This window comes from Stenella coeruleoalba (genome assembly GCF_951394435.1).
Source record: "Stenella coeruleoalba genome assembly, chromosome: 11".
Classification (NCBI taxonomy): domain Eukaryota; kingdom Metazoa; phylum Chordata; class Mammalia; order Artiodactyla; family Delphinidae; genus Stenella; species Stenella coeruleoalba.
In genome coordinates, this window is record NC_137157.1 from 69,735,997 (window position 1) to 69,748,519 (window position 12,523).

General features: G+C 39.8%; 1 protein-coding gene across 6 annotated transcripts in view; it reads left to right on the forward strand.

Moving 5' to 3' along the window:
* The window catches only part of YAF2 (YY1 associated factor 2), a 65,793-nt gene that overhangs the window by 49,955 nt on the left and 3,315 nt on the right, over window positions 1–12,523 (forward strand). The gene's annotated exons all lie outside the window — the stretch shown is intronic.

The window sequence follows — 12,523 nt, forward strand, 5'->3', positions numbered from 1 at the left end:
TTATCTCCAGGTAAATACTCCTGGAGAATTTTATTCAGTTGGTCTGGGTGGGGCCCAAGTATTGTACTTTTTAAAAGACTTCCTGTGATGCTGATGTGCAGCCAGGGTTGGGAAACTGCTGTAGGATCACCTAAGGTCCCTGGAAATTTTTGAGTAGGAGGGTTTCATATTCACCCATCCATTAAAAGCACATTAGGATGTGTTTTGTTTTTATGCCACAGGAAGAGGGCAAACAGCGTTGAACAAAATAAAACAGGAAAAAGGTGCCTGTTTACACTTATGGGGTGGAAGGCAGCTTGTATTCTTTTTTGGTAAGGAAGACAGGCAATAAACTAATAATGCGTAATTTGGTAAGTAAAAACAAATGCTTTGAAGAAAATAAAGCATAATGAGGGAGACAGGAATAGGCAGAGAAGGGGAGTAGAGTTGGAGAGGAGAGTGCTATTTTATGTCAGGTTAGGAGGGACTTCCCTAACTGTTGGCATGTGTACAGAGACGTGGAAGAAGCGAGGGAGTGAGTAGGCAGAGGAGATCACAGGGGAAACGCCCAGGCAGGCACAGGCCAGTGAGGTTGGGTGCTGTGGACTACATTGTGCACACACACACACACACACACACACACACACACACACACACATACTGCCCCCCACCACCTCCCATTGTATATTGAAGCCTTAATCCCCAGTGTGACTGTATTTAGAGATAGGGCTTTTAGGAGGCAATGCAGGTTAAATGAGGTCATAAGGATAAGGTCCTAATGGGATAGGATTGGTGGCCTTTTAAGAAGAGGAAAAAGATCTCTCTCCCTCTGTCTGCCATATGAGGAACAGTAAGGAGGCCTTCTGCAAGCCAGAAGGAGAGCACTCACCAGAAGCTGAACACTGACATACCTTGATGTTGGACTTTCTAGTCTTCAGAACTGTGAGAAAATAAATTTCTGTTCTTTCAGCCACCCACTCTACAGTATCTTGTTATGGCAGCCCTAGCCAACTAAGACTGCAGGAACAGAGGGTTCCAGAGGGGGGAGTATAGGAGATGAGGTAGGAAGAGGGACTCAAATCATGTGGGGCTGCAGTCTAGAGCAAGAATTTTGGATTTTCTTCTCAGTTGCCATATACTCTGGTTGCCAGAGTATAACTAGGGAAGGTGTTTGGGTGGGGAGGAGGAACCCATTGAATTGTTTTAGGAGAGGAGTGGTATAATTTGATTTATATCTAGAAGGATCAACTGGCTGCTTTGTGGGAGAATAGTCTGTAGCAAAACAGTTGAGGAGTCAGGGACATTAGTTATCTTCATAACTATTGCAAGGGTGGTTATCAGTGGGAGTAGTGTAAAATCATCCAATCCTAGATGTATTTTGAAGGTAGAGTGGACAGAAATTGCTGGTGAATTAGATGTGGGTGTGAGAGAAAGTGGGGAATGAAATATTGTGTCTTAAGTGTTTGGTCAAAGCAACTGAAAAAATGGAGTGCTATTTATTAAGATAGGAAGACTGTCAAAGAATGGAAGAATGGGAGGAGGGAGCAATCAAAATTATAAGCTAGTTTGAGTTGCTACTGAATATCCAGATGAAGATGTAAGTAGGCAGTTGGTTATATAAGTCTGGAGTTTCGGGGGAGACGCTGGGGCTGGTGATGCAACTTTTGGAGTATCGTATAGATCAGTAATTTTCAACCTTGGTTACACTTTATAATCAGCTTGGGAATTTTCAAAAAATTTCTGAGCCTGGTCCCACCCCTGTATATTCTTGTTTAACCTGGGAGTGGGGCTCAGGTATTTCTGTTTTAATTTGATTAGTGGTTAGGTTAAACATTTTTTTAAACAGCTTTTATTGAGATATTATTGACATACGATACACTACGCACAAAGTGTACAATTTGATAAGTTTTGACAGATGAATACATCTGTGAAACCATCACCACAATTAAGGTATTGAACATACCCATCATCACCAGAAGTTTCTTTGTACCCCTTTTCAGTTCTTCCCTACTATCCCTACCTCCCTCCCATCTTCAGTCACTAGGCAACTACTGATCTGCTTTCTGTGTAGATTAGTTTGCATTTTCTAGAATTCTATAAATGAAATCTTACAGTGTGTACTCTTCTATGTGGCTTCTTTAAGCATAATTGTTTTGATACTCGCCTATGTTGTTGCATGTATCAGTACTTGATTCCTTTCTGTTGCTGAGTAGTATTCCATTGTATGAACTTCTTTATTCAGCTGTTGATGAACATTCGGGTTGTTTTCAGTTTGGGGCCACTACAGATAAAGCTGCTGTGAACATTTGTGTACAAGTCTTTGTGTAGTCATGTATTTCCTTCTCTGGATAAATACCTTAGAGTGGAATAGCTGGGTCGTGTGGATCACATTTTTTCATATGTTTCAACATGAGGGGTTTTGTGTGTGTGTGTGTGAGTGTATGTATGTCCTTGAGGAAAACTTTTATGCCCAGAAAAGATTATTCAGACACTATTTTCATTATTAAAATTAATGTTCAGTTTATTAATTTCAGTTTAAATATCTAGTTTGTAAGGTTTAGCAAAATTTAAGTTCTTTTTTCCTAGGTGTAATTATTATTATTATTATTTTTGCGGTACGCGGGCCTCTCACTGTTGTGGCTTCTCCCGTTGCGGAGCACAGGCTCCAGACGCGCAGGCTCAGTGGCCATGGCTCACGGGCCCAGCCACTCTGCGGCATGTGGGATCTTCCTGGACCGGGGCACGAACCCGTGTCCCCTGCATCGGCAGGCGGACTCTTAACCACTGCGCCACCAGGGAAGCCCCCTAGGTGTAATTATTTTTAAAAAGCAACGCAGGTTAATTCTAACGTGGAGCCAGGGCTGAGAACCATTGTACAGATGGTATTTAAAGCCAAGGATTGAATGAGATCACCTAGCACAGCCATTTCTCAAGCTTTTGCTTGCGTAAAAATACCCGTAGTTGGGGCAAGTTCTGAGAATTTGTATTTCTACGAGGCTCCCAGGTACTGATACCTGGGAGTTGGACTGATGGACCATACTTTGAGTAGCCCATCCTAGAGGGTTAGTGTAGATAAAAGAGATACCTGAAGATTAAGTCCTGGCCCCTCCAAAGTTTAGAAATTGGGAAGGAGAGGAAGGAACCAGTAAATAAGACTGTAAAAGAATAGCAGGTGGGACTTCGCTGGTGACGCAGTGGTTAAGAATCCACCTGCCAGTGCAGGGGACATGGGTTTGATCCTTGGCCCGGGAAGATCCCACATGCCACAGAGCAACTAAGCTCATGAGCCACAACTATTGAGCCTGTGCTCTAGAACCTGCTAGCCACAACTACTGAGCCTGCACGCCACAACTACTGAAGCCTGCGCACCATAACTACTGAGCCCGCATGCTGTAACTACTGAAGCCCATGTGCCTAGAGCCGGTGCTCCGCAACAAGAGAAGCCACCACAATGAGAAGCCCGCGTACTGCAGGGAAGAGTAGCCCCCGCTCACCACAACTAGAGAAAGCCTGCACAGAGCAATGCAGACCCAACGCGGCCAAAAATAAATTAAAAAAAAAAAAGAAAAAGAAAGCTGGTGAGGCAGGAGAAAAACGAAAGAGTGTGGTGTTCTAGAGGCTTGTGAAGATAGTTTTGCAGGAGGGAAAGCATGATAAACTCTGTAAAATATGGCTTGAAAAGACCGAGCGAGATGTGAGTTACAGTTGACTAATGGATATGGTAAAGTGATTGTTGATGACCTTGAAAGAAATACTTTTGGTAGAATGTCCAGTCAGGGCAAAAACCTGATTGAGGTGAGCCCATGAAAGAAGGGAGGAAAGTAAGTATAGACAAATCATTTGATGCTTATTGTGGAAAAGAGAACAAAGAAATGGGGCAGTGGCTAGAAGGGGATGTGGAAGTAGGGATGGGTTTTCTTTTTTTTTCTTTTTAAGGTAAGAACTATCATAATGTGTTTGTATGCTGACAGGAATAACTTAGAGAAGGAAATATGGTTGGAGCAGGAGAGCAAGAGGTCAGTAGCAGGAGTGGTGTCCTGGAGAAGGGATCCAGTTGGCAGATAGAGTCATGGCCTTAAATAGGAATACGGAGAGGGAAGTTAGAGTATGTGGGCACGAATGGCAGCTTGTAGAAATGTTAATTGAATAGCTTCTATTTTCTCTGAAATAAGAATCAAGGTCACCCCATAATAAATAAACAAAGCACAATGAAAGTTTTGTTCAGTACTCTCTCCTCAGTGCTTAGAACAGTAGTTTGAACATAGTAAGTGCTTAGTAAATGTTTGTTAAATAAATGAATGTAAGGAAGAGTAACCCTGGATTGGAGGGAAGGAGGCAAGTGAGGTAGCGCAGAGGTGGCTGTCGGGTTAGGCGAGAGCAGTGCTCCTGGGAATGATGAGGGGAACTGTTCCAGTCATATGGAAGAAGAAGTGAAAGGACTTGATTCTTCTTTGGCTAAGGGGAAGGAAAAGTTGAGTATGACCTGTTTGTAGCTCTGGAGCATGTCCTTAGTCTTTCAAATGAGTGGACTGTGATGTTGTTTAATGATTTGAGGGATTTTTCAGAGACTTAATTGCTGAGCACTCTAACCTAGTTTGTATAAAGCTGATGTAGTCATCTATTTTGTCTGTACTTACCAGAAAGTGCTCAGCAATTAAGTAGCTGCCAAGGAATCAAGTCTCTCCTGCCACCACCTCCCAGGAGTTTAGGGAAAATTTTGTCCTGGGCGTCTGCGGAAGTGTTTGATGTTGAAAATTAAATGTATGTAGACCTCGGAGTAAGAACTCTTCAAAATACTCAACATAGATTCTTAAACTGTTGAAGGATACTATTTACTGCATTCTATAAGCAAACTAAGGCAAGTGACCAGAAAGAGTGCATTGAACCTGAGGTGTAAATTTCATTAGTTTAGTGTGAATACCTTGGATCAGCAGATTTTGAATTGTTTTTCTCAGAGCCACACCTCAGGGCTAACTGGGAGATGCAAGGATGAGCACTGAGTGGATGGGGGCTGAAGCGGATGTCTCCACATCAGCTTCAATAGAAGTTAGTTTGTTTTCCATTTTATACACTGAGATTCCTTGTAAGATTTTATTTGCATGGTGATTGTACTGCAGAAACAATAGCAGAGAAAGCATTTGAGTATCATCAGTGTAGGTAACATTTGAGTTTTGCTGGTAAGTCAGATAGTGCTGGTTTTATCAGAGTAGATTATTTCATTGTTTGGAGGTGGGGAAAACCACTTAGAAAGGCCTCTTTTATCCTTTGATTCAGTAATCAGTTTTTATGGAAAGCAGTGTACTTTAAGCCCTTCATTCCATTTTCATGAAAAAGGAAGTAAATGGCTCAAAAGCAAAATGACATCAGCAAATTCTTCAAGACAGTGAATCCTTGAAAGTTGGCGCCTAGTTAAATCAGTGTTTTACACAATTGATTTATAGTTGTATTTATGCATCATATTTAACTGGTATTTATAATTGTTAATATTAAGAGACATTTATTGAGTATCTAATACATGTAAGATCTACTGTACTAGGTGTTGGGGATACAGAAACAGGCAAGATGTGATCTTTTCCCACGCAGGGGTTAGAGTCCAGTTGGGGAAATAGAACACAGCCATAAAAAGATCAACAGCATTGCAGAAGAGTGTAGAAGACCACGAGTTTGCAGAGCTGCTGCAGGGGTTCCACAGATATGTGATGCACATTTCTTTTTAAAATATTAAATAACCCGTCAAATAAAAGTGTCCTATGCACCAAATATTAACGTGCACAGAAGAAAGACGACCACTAAAGCTCATTAATTTATTTTGTAGATTAATTCACTCTTTTTTTTTTTTTTTTACCATTTCAAAATAAAGTAGCAGATCCTTTATTTGTATTTCTCGAAGCTGTTGAAAAAAGTCACGTAGCAGCAGCAACATGTTTTGGCCATCATTTTCCCTCTTCCACCTCTGCCCTCCCAGAGGATTTTGGCCCCCAAGTCACACTCCTCACACCTCTTCAGGCCCCACAACAAAGCAAACCCTGTTTCAGCGGTTTCTTCCTAACTTCCTTTCCTTCTGATGATTCATCACAAAATCTCAAAAACGGATCTATCAGATAAGATCTACCTCAGAAATCCTGGGAAGGGAAGATACATTGAGCAGGCCAGTCCATAGAAAGCACTTCCCAGGGCCTGGGGAGAAATCCAGGGAATTCACGCTGAATAACTTACAGCCCTTCATGCTTGTTAACGCTTTGTAGGCTGCATGGTGCTAGAGCTCTCTGAGCCTTCAAATGAGAATATCCTGGACGAATTTTTCCACAAAGCCAAGAATCGTTATGTGAACAATGTATCTTTAAGGACTTAAGAAGGGAGTATGGTTTCTCATGAGGTGAACAGTCATTCAACAGAAAGGACTTTATCATGCAGTATTTTGTGACCGTGAACCTGAACCATCTTTGTTTTATCCTAGGATTAGGACAAGTGATGGATTTCTTTCATCTTCACTGATATTTGGCATCAAAATTTATTTGATACGATTCATAAGTGGACAGATGCTGAAGGGTAGGGATGTATACCTAGTCTAGAAATGGCAATGTTTGATAATTTTGGAACAAGGAATGGCTGTCCCCTTTTCAAAAAATTGTGAGCCATCAGGGTTTTCAAAGTAAAGTGTTTTGACAATGCAAGTGCAAGAAGTGGAAGTAAAGATAAGCCAAAGTCTATTAGAGATGTATTTGAAATCAGGAATCACTCACTGTTTACAAGATTAGATATGTTCCTAGGATTAGGCTTAACAGCTGATGGGGAATTAGTTACATTAATCTATATCAGGTCTATATACCTTCAAATGGAATAAAAAATTGGGTTTAACTACACTCTAAAGTCTTATTAAAATTTTTAATATTAATTGTTCCTTTGTTTCTTATTTCTGTAAATTATTCATAAAATGACTTAAAAAGGGGGGTGGCAGCCCATGGTGATGAACTAAACATGAACTAAAGTGCTTTCCACCCTGTAGTAAGTCCTCTAATTTTTAAAATCACAGCACACCGTTTTTTCCTTATTAGGGCTTCTGACAAAATTTATTTAGTTAGTTTCCTTTTGTGTGGCTTCTATCCCATGCACTAAACAAACTGTGAGGGCGAGGACTGTGTCTGTTTTGTTCATGGTGAGTCTCCGGCACCTTAGGTAGTGCCTGACACGTGTTAAGTGTGTAATACATTTGTCAAACAGGGGGCTTACTTATAAAAATCTTCCTTGGTTAGATTTTTGGACTTTTGTTAGCAGTGTATTAGCAGACTCACAACAGGTTTGGGTTAAGTTCAGCCTTTTAACTCATTGAGATTTATACTGCTTCAATTTACTATATATATTTTAGTGTTGGGAAGCAGATTGCCTCTTTCTGAGCTATGAATAATGCTGCCTCCTTTAGAAAAGAATCAACAATGGTTTTATATCGTATTTGTTTTGCCTGTCCAACTTGACAAAGCTAAATTGTTGTGATGAGGTTAATCAAGCTTAAAACATTTTTCTTATAGTATTTAGCATACAGGATTTTTGTTGTGGGGTGGAGGGCAGACACATAGTTAGAAACTATATCTGATGAATAATAGTTATCCGTAAACGGTTGTTGAAATGTTCCCCCCCTTTTTTCATGTCACAGTAAGTCAACAGACCTGCCAAACTTTACACAGACAGTCTGTTTGAGCTATTTATGAAGGATACATAGGGACACATAGGGATCTCAAAATTTTGGAACATCATATTTTACAAGTTACAGCTAATAATGACGTATGTGAACAAGTAGATGACAATAGAGTGCAGTTGGGATATGTCTGGATAGCACTGGATGACCTTTTTGTCCTCCTTATCACAGAACCTTTAGCATTGTAGGTGTACTGTCAAAATCATGAATGATAAATCGCTGAACATAAAAAAGGCACACCTTGTAAATAATACCCTGCCCCTTATATCCTAAGTTAACTATCTCCCACCTCTAAAATTCCCTACTATCCTCTAGATTTTTCTCACTAAGTAGAAAAAGGATCATAGTTAAACTTTTTTAAGATCCCTAGAGCTAGGAGGGCTTTCTTTTTAATAGAGCATGGTGAAGTTGAGTCACTTTACGATAGGGTACAAAGATCATCATAAGCTGTGTTCCTCCTGCCTTCGTTGAAGAATCTTTAAAACTCATTCAGGCCGTTAGAGAGCAGCAGAGAACTTTATTTCAATAGTTAAGCTGCGTGGAAACACATATTTTGTGCTTCTTTTCTCCCAAAGTTGAACCAGGTCAAATAATCCTAGAAGAGAGGAGCAAAGTCATTATCTTAAGTGAAAAAAGAATGAATTACTACACATTTAGGAAAAGTTAGGATAAAAAGAGAGAGAAAGACATAACAACTACTGAAAAACAAAAATAATATTTTTCTTGAGGCAGAAGAGAACTACTATAGAAAATTTGTTGGTGATTAGAAACTAACAAAATCAACCACAGACAATGCCACGTATAGAAATTACTGGTTGCTTATCAGAACACTAGTCTCACATTTCCACTTGCCCCAGGGACACCTTTGCTTAAATTTTATAAAATCCACAAACCCAGCATGACCAGCACCATCGTTTCTAGTATGAAGTGGTGGTCTTCTAATTTGTCTCCTGACCGCAGTCTCTCACCTGACCAGGTCAGCTAATTGTTCGTTCTTTATTGGTTTTTACCTTGTAAGAGAGTATACATTTACTGAGTATTTTGTTCTTACCACTGAGAATATAACACTTAGAAGAATTCTAGATTCATAACTTGTTTTAAAATGTTAATTTAGGGACTTCCCAGGTGGGACAGTGGTTAAGAATCTGCCTGCCAATGCAGGGGATACGGGTTCGAGCCCTGGTCCGGGAAGAACCCACATGCTGTGGAGCAACTAAGCCCGTGCGCCACAACTACTGAGCCTGTACTCTAGGGCCCACATGCCGTAACTACTGAGCCTACGTGCTGCAACTGCTGAAGCCTGTGCACCTAGAGCCGGCACTCTACAACGAGAAGCCACCACAATGAGAAGCCTGCACTGTGCACTGCAATGAAGAGTAGCCCCCACTCGCTGCACCTAGAGAAAGCCCCCATGTAGCAACGAAGACCCAATGCAGCCAAAAATAACTAAATAAATCAATCTTTAAAAAATGTTAGTTTATTTAACTCTCTTCATGGTTTCATGGAGCAAATCGTGCTGTACTGATATGCTTTCATTTTCAGATTTTTTTTTTTTTTTTTAATTTTTGGCTGCATCGGGTCTTCGTTGCTACACGCAGGCTTCCTCTAGTTGCGGTGAGCGGGGGCTGCTCTTCGCTGCGGTGCACGGGCTTCTCATTGCGGTGGCTTCTCTTGTTGCAAAGCACAGCCCAGCTCTGCGTGGGCTTCAGTAGTTGTGGCACATGGGCTCAGCAGTTGTGGCTCGTGGCCTCTAGAGCACAGACTCAGTAGTTGTGGTGCACAGGCTTAGTTGCTCCGTAGCATGTAGGATCTTCCCCGGGCCAGGGATTGAACCCATGTCCCCTGCATTGGCAGGTGGATTCTTAACCACTGCACCACCAGGGCGTTCCCTCATTTTCAGATTTATGGGCCATATGAAAAGGGAAAATGATTCTAGGAAGATTCTGGAGAGAGAAAACCTGTTAAATATGAAAAAGACGTGGCAGCAGTTGTAAGATCCATGAAGCTGGGGAATTAGGATTATCCCTTCTCTCACATAAAAGTGGGAGTGATTGAGGAACTGTGTCACATAATTGATGGACACCAACTTGGAGACAAATGCTGGAGGGGTGGGGGAGTGATTGATAATGTTATAAAAATATTCTGTACCTAACCACAGCACAATTGTTATATTCCTGAAAAGCTTCATGATCAGAGAATCCATGATTGAGACAGTTACATCTTATGGGAAAAACAGCACCGAGTACTGAGGTTATTAATGAATCCGGAAAAACTTAGAAGAATATTCAATTTTACTTAAAAAAGGCAGCACTAAATAAAGAGAATATAAATTATTATATATCTTAAGTTAGTGATAATGGTCTCTCAATAATGTCAATTTATTGATTGCTAGGAACTTCAGGATTTCTACTCTAGAATGTAAATTTATTTTAATGTTCACAATTTTCATGTAATTTAGTTTAACATTTTTATAAATTCATTTTGCATTAAATTTTGGGACGAAGGGAGCAACAGTACAAACTATAATAAAGGATGTTGTCAAACTTTCATTTGTTACGACAGGAAGAGATTCAGAGACCCATAATACCTTAGGAGACAAATGATGACTACCCCTCAATTCCATTGTATAGCTTGGAGTGACTCTTAATTTTAGGTGACTCACTGTTCACCAGGCACTAGTCTAACCAAACCTTTTCACAACCTGTCACACCTTTGTACTTTCTTTCTCTTTCCATATTCCGGCATAATTAAAAGAGGAATTAATTCTTGCTGCTCTTACTTTTCACTACTTGTTTACGTCTGTGTAGTGAGTGGTTGATCCTGGCCCGTGAGTAAGCATCGAGACAGTATTCCGTGTCTTTTAAAACATCTTCATTCCTCATTAAGCCTGATTTTATCATTCATTCATTTTTCAACAAATATTAAATATCTAGTATTTTTTCAGTACCGTGCTAGGTACTAGTTATCCAGTGATGTATAAACCTGAAACCATCCCTTTCCTTGTGGAGTGTATATCCTAGATGAGGAAACAGACAGTAACTCCTTCCTTAACACTCCCTGTGTTCCTTTATTTTTTTTTCCATAGCATTTATCAACATCTAAGACTTTATTTTTTGTTTGATTTCATCCACAGAACGTTGGTTACATGAGGACAAACAAGAATTTCTGTATGTTTTGCTAAAGGAATATTTTTTGGTTGAGAAGTGAGAAAGGCACGTTTAATTTGTCACCACGTCCCCTTGATTCTGCTTCTTCAGCCTGTCTCTAAATAAGCCCACTGCCGCTTCCTTTTAGTTCAAGCCCTTTTTATTTTTACCTGGTCTATTAAAGTAGCTTTCCCTGCCTCTGTAGTACCTTTCCCCTCCAGATTGCTGCCAGTAATCTTTGTAAAATTGAAGTCTGAATTTCTTCAGTGATCTGCTGTCTTTTAAAGGTAAATCAGACTCCTTCACTTTTCATTGTCGGGTTCCTTCCTATCTGTCCAGCCTTTTTTTTTTTTTCTCTGCCACTCCCTGCTCTCCATCTCAAACTTTATGCTGCAGTAGTATCAATATATTGCACTTCTTCAAGCTTCTCTGCTCAGTGTGGTGGCTGGACCAGAGGCTTCCCCTTAACTTGGAAGCTATTTAGAAATGCAAATTTTAGGCTCCACCCCGAGGCCTACTAAATAAGAACCCTGGGAGCAGAGCTAAGCAAGCTAAACAAGACTTCCCAGTAATCCTGATGTACCTTAAATTTGAGAATCACTACTTTAGTCCTTTTTTTTTTTAAAGTTCATTTCCTTAACAAGCTCAGCCATTAATTACCATGCTTTCAATATCATTTTCATTTGTGTAACTCTTAATTTACATCATTGACCCTGGTATCTGTGTCAGTCCTGCTTTTTAAATTGTGTGTTGGACATCTTTCCTGGATATCCTTCCTGTACTTCAGACTCTGTAGGTTCTAAACAAAATTCATTACCCATCTATTAAGATGTTTTATATACTGCGTTTCCTATTTCCTCCTTCAAAGGATTCCTCCTTGCAGCTTTGAATCCTAGATTATGCAGTATTTTCTCTTTGGTTTCTATTTTGTCTTGCTTTAGAGAAACAAAGGAAAAGATTTTTTAATAACCCTACTGACCAGAATAGGGTCAGGATTTTCCAGGCAATAGATTACTGTTGTTTATAGACCATCTGTTAAAATGTGTTTTTTTAATGTATTTTTATCTTATTCTTCCTTGCTTTTTCCTTCCCACCTTTTTTCCCTCCTCAATTGTCTTTTTCTCTCTCATTTTAAGAATTTAGAGACCATTTACTTTGAATCTTGACCTCAGCTGCCCACGTTCTACCGTAAAGCTGGAGGCATCCTTGACCCTGGGCTAATAGAGTGACAACTTGTACCAAAAGTGACAACTGGTACCAAAGATTGTAGTCAGGCAACATTTCATCTATCTCGGTACAGTTTCTGCAGTAGGTTCTCAATAAATTTTTTTCTAATGAGTAAGTGAGTAAGTTAGGCAAGTCTCAAAGCACTGGACAGATCTCCAAGGTCAAAAAACCACAGTGAAATTGTGGCTGGATACATAAGGAACCTCAAAGATTTAAGCAGTAAGTGAGAAATTTTGACACTTAAATATTTATTCAGTGAATAAATGAAAGATTTTAAAGAAAAGAATAGCCATTGTAACAGATGGTGAGGTATTTCCTTCTCTGAGAGAAGAGGGATAAATTTAGATTTTATTTCAGTGTGAACTTTCACGTTTAATTTTAAAAATTCATGTTTATGTGTGCTTCCCCATAAGCACAGTTTGATATACATTTTTAATAATTTTCGTGTCGATTTATGTAACAGTTACATTTTAATGGT